Genomic DNA, 9,427 nt, shown 5'->3' with positions numbered 1-9,427 from the left:
AAACCGAATTATTTGCTAGAAAGGCAACGAAATGCGATGTTAGCTGCGAATTCCGTTGATCTTGTTTAACGTCACACCCGCTATATATAAAAACATAATGTGAGATACTCACCCTACTGCTTTCATAGTTCGAGGAGGCAAATAGAGTTCATAAAGGTGAGTATTTGCCGCAGGCACATTTAGAGATCAAACCGATTGACATATTTCAAAGCTTTCTTTATATAATTCGGCGAGTAAATATCATTACTTTGTTACGGAGAAGACTACATAATAGCTATATTTATAACATATATTCTAACAGTTACGATTTCTATCTTTTTGTACAAGTAAAAATTTGGCTTCATTTTGTACCCTTGCTAGTTGGCGATCTATATATATATACATATATTTATTTATTTATTTATTTATGTATGTACCACTTCATATTTTTCCGTGTTTAAGGGCGTCACCTCACGAATTTGAGGTGGTACGGATTTCAGGTGGGGTATTCTTATACGGGATAGCAGATTATGGAGAGGGGGAGGGGGGGGGGGGGAGTGATTTCGTCCATTTCTTCCTAATTGCCGTAAAAAAACGATCCGGAAGATGCGGCGCATGCACAAAGGCTGGCGCGCTCCAATAGAGCTCGTTGTAGAAAATAGCGCGCCGGAACGCTCGAAGCTGTATCTTCCTGGCCATTTTCATGGCAATTAGGAAGAAAAGGACGGAATCGCCCTTCTCTCCATAATCTACGATCCCGTATACGAACACTCCAACTGAAATCCGTACCATCTCAGATTCGTGGGGTTATGCCTATAAGAAATCGATATGGCTAGAAGCAATCTTCACTGACGGTTATGCGGGGTCTTATCCGAAAGATATATCTGCAGGGATATTGTGTGCCTGCAAGACAGTTTTCGCACCTGCCAGGACGACTGATAACATCAATAGTCAGTCGAACACCGAGTGTTAGAAAAATAATCTAACACATACTAAAACAAATAGAAAACAAATAAGTTGAAACGAACCATGTTTAGAAGGGTGCGAAAATAATACATACTATTAGAAAAAATAAGACGATTACGAATAGGATTTCAAGAACAAATAAAACCAAGTTCTAAGCTTCTCAAGTTTTGAATCCGATAAGAAGTATGCTATCTCTTGAGTTTTACACACCACTCTATGCTCATGTCCACCATCTACGCGGATTCCAACTGTCATCACCGCATTCCGGAGTTGTTAGACCTTCAGTCAATCTGCCTAGGGTCAGCTGTAGAAAGTAGGTGGGAAAGCATCCTGCATGCGCAGTAAGAAGGTCTATTGTCGTTACCGACCACAGCGCAGCGCAATCATCGACACGCGCGTCCCCTAAGGATATATTCCGACAGCCGTTCTGGGTACCTCCTGGTGCGCACCACTAAAAATTCACACCAGGATTGGAAAAGGAATTGGCGACCCTCTTATAAGTATAGAAACACACTGCCCGTTTCACCCTTAGAGGGAGTGACTTGGGTGCGTGTAAAGAGGGTCCCGGCGGAATTTCGACCATTCCCCGGTCATGCCTCGTCAGAGCAATTAGCGATGGTGCGTGTCCTAAAGAGATTCACTTTCGTTGGCACCTAAATAGCTGACTCTGCTTACCTACCGCTAATCATACGCTGCATCACCGGCTATTATATAATTCACTTTCTGTTAAATTGTTCTGGAGAATCAGACACATTCACTGCAATTTTGTAACGTGAGGTGATCTCAATTTAGTAATCGTACCAGAAGCAAGAGAAATCCTCACGTGAAGTATGAGATAAATATGTGTCTAATAGCTTCAAATTACGTGCATAAAAATTTTCGTTAAAACGGAACATTCATCTCTCAAAAATAACTCAAAAGTAATGAGAATTATCGTTATTCTATAACTCCCAAGCTTTTTTGTATCCTAATTTATTTCTGGACAGAGGGACCTTCTGTATCTCTGACTTCTTGGAACTTACAGGAAGAAAAAGAGTTCAAATTTGGTAGGATTTCTAGACTTTCTGAAGGTGATATAAAGACAAACTCACTCCCTTTCTTTATTAGAACACCATACAAAATCCCATGTACTTCTATCTAACACTATTATTCTTTGACTTATTCGGTCATTTCAACAGCCCACACCACTCTTCTTTGCATATTTCCTTGTAACTGTGCAGTTTTCTGCGTCTCTGTGGCAGGAAGAACATCTATAGCGGTTGTCTCGTGTTCTTGAACGACTGGAGCGTGACTTCGTCGAGATATGTTCGCGTTTCCACCGACATATCCACTGGGCACGTTATTTCTCGAAGGCATTCGCGGAGAATCCACGGGGACCCTCTTTACCGTTCCCCGGGTGACTTGACCCTGTAATTTAGTGATTTTGAGTTATTGGATCGGACAAAAACTAGAAAAAGTGAAATAAAACAGGACGATATGCTGCGTAGATTTCCCACGATCATGTTCCTGGGTTATTGTAACCAGTGAAGCTCACAAAAAGAAGTACACGATCGATGCTTCAAAACCGCCCTACAGCAATGAGGCTTTTCTTCATTCCGGAGTTGATAAATTAGTACTGAACATGTCTGGGAGGACAAGAATACTGACCTTAGGTATCAGTTCGCCCCTGAGTCATTACATAAATCAAACATGCGTTCAGAAATTCCAAACGATTGTTCAGTTGTTAATGGGAAGCAAGAGCTAAGATTGTTAACAGTCTTCATTACGGCTAAGGTCTGGAAAGTCAGAACATTTGCAACATATCCTCTCAAATGCCTCACCCACAATAAGTCATCTCCTCACCCCCGATGTTAGCGGTAGCAGACATCCGCGTCGTGGAATCGCTCTGCTAATATTAATTTGGACGCGACCTGCACCTGACCCAATAGATCAAAACCCGCAAAGGTCTCATACAGAGCCAATTCCATGGTTACCAGTACACATTTCCTCTCTATTCGCATACATCTCGATACAGAGCCAATTCCATGGTTACCAGTACACATTTCCTCTCTATTCGCAATTAAATCTATCTAGAATGTTCTGTCTAACTTTATACTCTGCTTTTGGCAAGGAAAGGAAAGGACTGCACAGTCTCTGGTGTAGTCTATATAATTTCGTGGGAAACATTAGGTAACCAATACATCCGCGAAACAGGGCAACCACTTTGTGTTCGTATTGAAGAACATATAAATGGGATAAAACACTTGAATGGATCCCTCTTGGATCCCTTGACAGACAATGTTATGAAAATGCTCCTTTCTGCATTGTTGCCACGATATCGTACGAACCCGAACTTGTGGCTCACAAAATTCCACAACTGTTTTGATAAATGTGAAAGGTCAAAAAATGAATAGAAGGAAAAAGTAGCATAGCCGTGACTAACGAATTGGCTCTGTATCAAAACCTTTGCAGGTTTTGATCTACAAGGTCATATGCGGGTCGCGTCCTATCTAGTATTAGCGGAGCGATTCCATCACGCTGATGTTAGCTAACATCGCGGCACAGCGGCTACCGAGGTAAGCACACCGATTTAGCTCTTTTTGTTTAAGATTCGGATATGATCTATTATGGGACGATAACTTGTTATAGATAAGGCATTCGAGAGGATGTGAAGCAAATGTTCTGACTTTTCAGGCTCTAGGCTACGACGAAGGCTACGACGTTAACAACCTGTAACGAAGAATTCTAAGAACTTAGGCTCTTCCTTCACATTTATAACCGACAAGTTGCAGTCATTATGCAAGGACTCAAGGAAGGTAGAACTTTTACGTTTCCTCAAAGGATCATCAATTGATGTCGGACGCTTTGGAGCTTTCTAAAGGATTTCACCAACGCCGGACACTTTATCCTTTACATTTAGTGCGAAGAGCGACAATGAGCGACAAACGCCACGTGAGGCGCACACAGTATTTGTTAAGTTAGTTGCAGCCCTCATTAACCTCCTACATAATAATACCTACATGAATGTCCTCTCCTATGACTTCAAAGTGCAAAAGTTTTCTAAGTTACAGTACTCACAATCACTATGATTTGAGTTGCGTAAAAAATCTGTGGAGGCCGTTATCGCTACAACAAATGTCACCAAATGGGAAATTAAGGCAAGTGCAGAGAACAATTGAAAACTAATTACTGTAATTGAACGATAGAGTGAAATGTGTACAAACAGTGTATTCATAGTCTGCTCGAGACAACAAAGGGACGAGATAACGGGATTATCCTGCTAGAGGCATCACCCCACGAATTTTGTTCGGTACGGATTTCAGGTTGAGTATTCGAATACGGGATCGTAGATTATGGAGAAGGGGATGTTTTTGTCCATTTCTCCCTGTATAATTGGAAACGGACAACCCTGGAACGCTGTTTCTTACGACGTTCTCAATTGCAGTGCGCCGCCCTTGCGCCGCCCCCCGTCTGCGATTCGTCCCCAAATTCGTGGAGTGGTGCTTTAAGTGTGTGTGTATGTGTGTGTGTATGTATGTATGTGTGTGTATGTGTGTGTGTGTGTGTGTGTTTACCGGCGCATCAATCCGACGCCAGTGGACCCTTCGCACCACCTTCTATAGGTATTTGGCGCCGGTGGACCTATATTATAGCTATCTAGCACCGGCGCATTAATCCGACGCCGATGGACCCATACTATAGCTATCTGGCGCCGGCGCACCAATCCGACGCCGGTGGACCCGTCGTACCCTATGTTACAGCTATTTCGAGCCGGCGCACCAATCCTACGCCGATGGACCCGCCGCACCTCACGACTTGCTTGACTTAATCGGCGGGCTGATGTCATCGCCTGACGCGATTACCAGCATCTTCGCCGAGGTGTGCCGTCCTTGAACACAGCTCTTCCCAACCTTCTCGATCTTCTGCGAGAGCTTGCACAGAATCAATCCATTCGTCGCTATTCCATATTCTGCGAAACCTCACGTTTCGCCTGAACTGCCTATCCACGCCGAGTACCAGTCTGAATACCAGTCTGAATGTCCGGCTAAAACCGGTATTCTTCGTGTTCTCTTCGCTCGCCTTCACTGACCAATTAATCAAAATTAATCAAAAATTGATGGTATTGATGTTTTCTGTGAAATAAGTTTTTTTTTTTCTAACAACGTTTTCTTTTTTCCTTTTCTACTATGAATAAAGGCGAAAGATTTCATAGTTTTCTTTCTAAACGCGTCCGTTCTACATTTTGAGAATATTCAAACTTTAGCTTCAAACACTCCTTTGATCCCAATATAATATAGGCGCAATTTTAAACCATTACTCGAAGTATGGGTTCTCTTCCTGTTTTCCCCAACAACTATCAAAGAATGATGTTCAAAATAAAAAGACGTGAACGTGAACATCATCTTATTGATAAAGATGACATTCCTCGCCAAATCATGTAAACTGTTGACTACTATTTAAGCAGCTGGTTTCATTCGTGGTTCCACTTTCGGAGGAAGGCACAATACCAACATGAGGCAAACTTGCAACGAAACAGACGCACGGAGGAGCCATAGAGGTGAAAAGGAACGGGCGCAGTAGCCACGGGTAGGAAAGGTTGCAACGTCCCATTTTGCGACATGCATACGAGGTTACTGCGCGATAATACTGCATCATGGCACAATTCGAATCCGGTGGACCCGTCGCACTCTCATCAATATGTATCTGGCGCCGGCACACCAACCAGGCGCCGTTGGACCCGTGTCTCATCCTTTAACAGCTCTATCACTCCAGCGCACCAATTTCACGCTGCGAGACCCGTCTCACCCCATATTATAGGAATCTGGCGCCGGCGCGCCAACCCGACGCCGGTGGACCTGTCGCAACCCCCTTTTCGAAAATCGTGACTGACACACACACACCTGACAGAATAAGCCCGTTATTATATACCAGTCTGAACGTCCGGCTAAAGCCGGACTTCAGACTTTCTGTGGTGTTCGCTTCGCTCCCCTTCATCAACTAACCAAAATATACTTTTAAATTGAAATTCAAAAATTAGCTTCATTCTCTACACACTCTTTTGCCTCATCCTCGAGAGCCCTTAGATTCTGTGTCTAGCTCTCAGCACGCACCTACGTTTTAAAATAACAGCAAAGCATTCTTCACAGCAAGTTGATTTTAACCCCCTAAAAATTATAGTCCATGAAAATGTCCCTTTAAGTGTTCTAACAATACGGTTTTTAGAGGTATTATGTACGTATATGTATATATATATGTCATACATACATACATACATACATACATACATACATACATACATACATACATACATACATACATACATACATACATACATACATACATACATACATACATACATACATACATACATACATACATACATACATACATACATACATACATACATACATACATACATACATACATACATACATACATACATACATACATACCTCCTACTCTCTGCAAACAGCTTTGGCATAAAATGACGTGGAAGACGTCATCTCACTGATAAAGATAAAGTTCCACGTCAAATCGCGCAAACTTTTAGCTCAAAACACTCATTCGTTTTCGTTCCCTACACAGTGTAGACACGATTTAAAAGTGGTATTCGAAGAATGGGTTTTCCTGTTCTTTCTCCCTAACAGTTACGGCAGAATAATGTTTAACATGAAATGACGTGGACAACATCATCGTACTGATAAAGATAGCGTTCCACGTCAGATCACATAAACAGCGTGCTACTATTTAAGCAGCTGTTTGAACGTGTATATCCAGTTTCTGAGGAACAGCGGAGCCGAGTAGGTGGAGCGCAACGCCGAAAGTGGTTACAACTATAAAACTTTTACAACGTCCCTAACTTTACGACGCCGGCACACCAACTCGACGCCATTGGACCCGTCACACCCCCTTCTAAAGGTATCTATCATCGGTGCACCAACTCTACGCCATTGGACCCGTCGTACCCCCTTCTATAGGTATTTGGTGCCGGTGGACCCGTCGCACCCTCTTCTATAGCAATCCGACGCTGTGGACCCGTCACACCTCCTATAGGTATCCGACGTCGTGGGACCCGTCGCACCCCCTTCTATAGGTATCCGACGCCGATGGACCCGTCGCACCCCCTTCTAAGGCTATCTGGCGCCGATGGACCCGTCGCACCCCCTTCTAAGGCTATCTGGCGCCGATGGGCCCGTCGCACCCCCTTCTATAGGTATCCGACGCCGTGGACCCGTCGCACCCCTCATTTTGAATTTCGTGACTGACACACACACACACAGACACACAGACACACGTGACAGAATAAGCCCGTTATTATATAGTAGATTTTGAATTTCGTGACTGACACACACAGACACACAGACACACCTGACAGAATAAGCCCGTTATTATATAGTAGACCAGTCTGAACGTCCGGATAAAGCCGGACTTCAGACTTTCTGTGGTGTTCGCTTCGCTCCCCTTCACCAATCAACGAAAATTAACAGTAGTGGCATTTTCTGTGAAATTGGACTTGCGTATCTCCAACAATATTTCTTCCTTTTTTATATCATGATTAAATGCGAAAGATTTCATAGTCTTCTTTCTAAACGCGTCAGTTCTACATTTGCAGAACATTCGAGCTTCAGCTTCAAACACTCCTTTTCAATATATTACAGACAAAATTTAAAAGTATCACGCGAAATATGGGTTTTCTCCTGTTTTCTATAAACGGTTGTCAAAGAATGGTGTTTTGGCATAAAATGACGTGAAAGACGAGTGAGTCTTAGTGATAAAGATAACGTTCCACGCCATATCGCATAAACATCTTGCTACTGTTTAAGCAACCGTTCGCATGCGTGTTTCCACTTTCTGAGAACGGCATGCTACAAACTTCAGGCGAACGAAGAAGGAAATAGGCACGCAGAAAAGTGAAGAGCAAAGCGCCCAGTGGTTACGGCTATGAAAAGGCTGCAACCATTTATCTTTTGCGTCATGCACACTAAGTTATAGTTACAGGGTCCAAAGACGCCATTGGACCCGTCCCCTTCCATAGGTACCCCTTCGATAGGTATCTGGCGCCGGTGCACCCGTCGCACCCACTTCGATAGGTATCTGGCGCCGGTGGACCCGTCCCACTATCTTCTATAGGTATCTGGCGCCGGTGGACCCGTCACACCCCCTTCTATAGCTATCTGGCGCCGCTGCGCCAATCCGACACCGGTGGACCCGTCGCACCCACTTCGATAGGTATCTGGCGCTGGTGGACCCGTCCCACTACCTTCTATAGGTATCTGGCCCTTGTGGACCCGTCGCAGCCGCTTCTATAGATATCTGACGCCGGTGGACCCGTCGCACCCCATTTCATAGTTTTCTAGCGTCGATGCACCAACTCGACGCCGGTGGACTCATCGCACCCCCCTTTCTGAATTTTGTGACTCACTACCAGTCCGAACGTCCGGCTAAAGCCGGACTTCAGACTTTCTGTGCCGTTCGCTTCGCTCCCCTTCACTGATCAACGAAAATCAGAATTAGTGCCCTTTTCTGTGAAATTAGACGTGTGTATCTCTAACAATCTTTCTTCATCTTCTTTTATTATAAATAAAAGCAAAAGATTTCGTAGTTTCCTTTCTATCTCTGTTTTCTTTCTTCCTTTCAGGCCATTTTTACGGCAATTAAGAAGAAATGGACGGAATTACACCCCTCTCCCTTATCTACTATCCCGTATATGAATACTCCACCTGAAATCCGTACCATTTCAGATTCGTGGAGTGATGCTTTTAATATGTATTAATATAACTTCACCTTCATTGGCATTGTTCTATGGTCTATGGCATTAAATATTCACTGAACCAGCTACTATTCCTCGGAACGATACGTGTCAAGATCCTATTAGTCTACGCACCCCACACATTTTGGATCATCGGCTAAAATAAAACCACATCTCACGCGTCAAAGAGTGATAATATCTTTGGCTCCTGGAGAAAAAGACTAGCTCATTGAGCAAATTATGTCTAGTCCAAACTCGAAGATATCCAAAGGCAGGCTATCCAAATTAAATGTCTTGCTTATCCTAGGTATGAGGGAGGCCTAAAATCTCATTGATCTTATTGCTTCAGAGACGTGGAGCAAGTTCCTCCTCTAGCAAGCGACCGCAATAAGCATTGGATTGATACGTTTTTAGCTCACAGCTTTAGTTCCTTTTTTTCTGTTGTTCATTATAACACTAGGTAACTGGAATTCTGCCTTGATATGCTCCTTTTCGAATTCGTCCCCACAGTTAGTCCTTAATCTCTCCTTGTGGTGGAAAGCCGTTCAAGGATAGCAAAGTTGGTGAGCCCTTGCGCTTGAGGTCTCCCTACCCGTTCGTCCAGGGTCTCTGACGGATTCCTCTGTTCGAGATTAAGTTGGTCATCCAAACTCTGGTATTCGTTTATCTACCGTAGCGTTCTGCGTCTGGGAAAAGGATCTCGCGTGAGGATTTCTCACCTTCTGTAGCAGGAGAATGACCTGCCAACCCAGC

Source organism: Necator americanus, chromosome V (genome assembly GCF_031761385.1).
Source record: "Necator americanus strain Aroian chromosome V, whole genome shotgun sequence".
Taxonomy (NCBI): domain Eukaryota; kingdom Metazoa; phylum Nematoda; class Chromadorea; order Rhabditida; family Ancylostomatidae; genus Necator; species Necator americanus.
This window is presented reverse-complemented; position numbering follows the sequence as displayed.